Here is a 3,478-nt window from a genome sequence, read left to right as displayed (position 1 = left end):
AGGAGGAACTTGCCCTCCTGCTAGCTAACACAAACCCAGACATAGTGGGACTCACTGAAACTTACTGAGATCCAATGCATGACTGGGTGGTAAACATCAAGGGCTATAGGCTGTACAGGCAGGATAGAACGGGGAGGAAAAGTCAGGCTGTGGTGCTGTACATCAAAGAGCAATACACATCCTCAGCAAACAGCACTGGGTCATTGGAGGGGCAGACTGAAGTGCTCTGGGTCAGAATACAAGGGGGTCGGGGGGGAAAGGGACTTAACGGTGGGGGTCTACTACAGACCACCCAACCAGAGGGAAGAGCCGGACTGGGAATTCTCAGGTCAGCTTGTGGAGGCAGTTAAGTCAAGGAACGTGGTCATCATGGGTGACCTAAACTATCTGGACATCTGCTGGGAAGAGCAGCCAGCCAGGTCTGACCGCTCACGTAGGTTCCTAGCTGAGTTACAGGACCTCCATCAAACCCAGGAGGTGCACAGTCTCACCAGGTGAAATGCCTTATTGGACCTGGTCCTGGCCACAGGTGACGACCTGGTGAGGTGACTGCCGGGTGCTCAATCACCTGGGTGATAGCGATCATCGCCTGCTGGAATTCACCATCCAGCGCAGGGTGTCAAAGGCCTGCAGCAAGGCAGCAGCCCTGGACTTCAGGAGGGCAGATTTCAATGATGTAAGGAGACTAGTCGGGAGGCACAGAGGTCCCGGAGGGGAGGGGATTTGGGAGTCTAAGAAGAGTGGTTGTTCCTTAAGGAGACTATCTTCCAAGCCCAAAGGGTGACAATCCCAATGCAGCTCAAAGGGGGCAAGAGTGCTCAAAAGCCCCCATGGCTCACCAAAAGCATCTAGGAACATCTCAAAGCTGAAAAGGAGGCATACACCCAATGGAAGGGAGGGGTCATCACCAAGGAGGATTATACCTCCATTGTTCAAGACTGTCGGGGGGCTGTTAGGAAGGCTAAGGTGGAGACGGAACTGGGACTAGTGACCCGGATCAAAAATAACAAGAAGTCCTTTTTTAAATACATAGGGGGTAAAAAGAAGGTACCAGGTAACGTGGGACCTCTGCAGGACACGTTTGGAAATCTGGTGGTCACACCAGACAACAAAGCTAACCTCTTTAACACATACTTTTCCTCTATTTTTCTGAGCAGGGACCAGGTTATCCCCTCCACTGGGATCCTGGACAGACCCAGGGGAGGTCCAGCCAGACCCAGGTTCATTGAGGACCTAGTCAGGGAACTTCTGGTGGGACTAGATGTGTTAAAATCAGCAGGTCCTGACAATCTCCACCCCAGACTGCTGAGGGAATTGGCAGAGATCATTGCGGGACCCCTGGCACAGCTTTACAAGCACTCATGGTGCTCTGGCAAGGTGCCAGAGGACTGGAAAAGGGCCAACGTGGTTCCCATTTTTCAAAAAAGGGAGGAAGGAGGACCCAGGAAACTATAGACCAGTTAGTCTTACCTTGGTCCTGGGAGAGCTCTTTGAAAAATTATCCAGGAGCACATCTGTGAAGGGCCAGCAGGGGAGATTATGCTTAGGGGCAATCAACATGGGTTCATTAGAGGCAGGTCCTGTCAGACCAACCTGGTTGCCTTCTACAACCAGGTCACAAAATCCTTGGACGCAGGTCTTTATAAACTTTAGGAAGGCCTTCGACACTGTCTCTCACCCCATTCTCATTAAAAAATTAGGTGACTGTGGTGTTGATGCCTGCACAGTCAGTGGGTCACAATTTGGCTGGAGGGAGTGGTGGTGGATGGGTCATTTTCAACCTGGAGGGATGTGGGCAGTGGGGTTCCCCAGGGCTCGGTCCTCGGGCCTGCACTGTTCAATATCTTCATCAGTGACTTGGACGAGGGGGTGAAAAGCACCTTGTTCAAATTCGCAGATGACACTAAGATGTGGGGAGAAGTGGGCATGCTAGAGGAGAGGGACAGGCTACAACTATCTCTGGACAGGTTACAGGGGTGAGCAGATGAGAACAGGATGGGTTTCAATACTGACAAGTGCAAGGTACTGTACCTAGCAGGGAAGAACCAGCAGCATGCCTACAAGCTGGGGAACTCCCTTCTCATCAGCACAGAGGCAGAAAAGGATCTTGGAGTCACTGTTGAGTCCAAGATGCATGTGGGCCACCAATGTGAGGATGCGGTCAGTAAGGCTAACCGCACCTTGTCATGCATCCACAGATGTATCATGAGCAGGTCCAAGGAGGTGATCCTCCCCTCTATGCGACACTGGTCAGGCTGCAGCTGGAGTACTGTGTCCAGTTCTGGGCGCCGCACTTCAGGAGGGATGTGGACAGCATCGAGAGGGTCCAGAGGAAGGCCACCCGCATGATCAGGGATCAGCAGGGCAGGCCCTACGAGGAGAGGCTACGGGACCTGAACCTGTTCAGCCTCCACAAGAGAGAGCTGACAGGGGATCTGGTGGCCATCTATAAACTGGCCAAGGGAGACCAGCAGGCAATGGGAGAGTCCCTGTTCCCCCAAGCACTACCAGGAGTAACAAGGAACAAAGACCATAAGTTGACTGAAAGTAGATTCAGACTAGACATCAGGAGGTGCTACTTCACTGTCAGGGTACTAGGTTCCGGAACCAACTTCCAAGGGAAGTGGTGCTCGCTTCTACCCTGGGGGTCTTCAAAAGGAGGCTGGATAATCACCTAGCCGGGGTCATTTGACCCCAGCATTCTTTCCTGCCCATGGCAGGGGATTGGACTTGATGAGCTGCTCAGGTCCCTTCCAACCCTCCCAACTATGGAACTATGAAACTATAATCTTTCTGATTCATTATTTTGGAATCATACAGGCTCCATAGGTTTGTTAAATAAAGCCACGGGACTTCATTCTCTGCTGAAGGGGAAGGGATCCTATGGTAAAGAGATTCTGGAAGCAAGGAATAAAGAACAGGAAGTGCTCCCGCTGTGAAGGCTTCATTACTAACTTGGAATTGAGAAGACACAGAACCTGTGGGAATGCATGCAATGCCTACATGCAGGGCTGTCTCTGCTGACTGGTGCAGAAGGGGCTGAATCAAATCCTTGCCCTTATCTCATCCTTATTTTGGGGAAGGGTAATTTTTGGCACTAACCTGGAGCACAGATTGCACTCACAGGTCCCAATCATGCAAGACCTTTTGTGGCCTTTGCAAAAAGTACCGAATGTGTTTGGCTGCCTGTAGATGTACAGGGAGGGTGCTCTGTAATTACAGCACGTTGGAGCAGACTCAATTAATCAAGTCTGCTGGAGTGTGCTAATTAATGCACTCCAGCAGCCTGCACATCTCATGTATTCAGCGTCCCCATGCTTTAAGATGGTGGTGGGGGCCCTTTAACTAAAGCTTGTTCAATAAGCTTCAGTTAGTGCTCCTACTGCCATTTTGAAGCATGGGACATTGATTACACAAGACACTGAGGGCACTTCAATTAGAGTGGCTCTCTGAGCTGCTCTAAATAACCCCCCCCCCC

The sequence above is a fragment of the Alligator sinensis genome, unplaced genomic scaffold (assembly GCF_000455745.1).
Source record: "Alligator sinensis unplaced genomic scaffold, ASM45574v1 scaffold1000_1, whole genome shotgun sequence".
Taxonomy (NCBI): domain Eukaryota; kingdom Metazoa; phylum Chordata; order Crocodylia; family Alligatoridae; genus Alligator; species Alligator sinensis.
The sequence above is the reverse complement of the archived record's forward strand: the minus strand, read 5'-3'. Positions refer to the sequence as shown.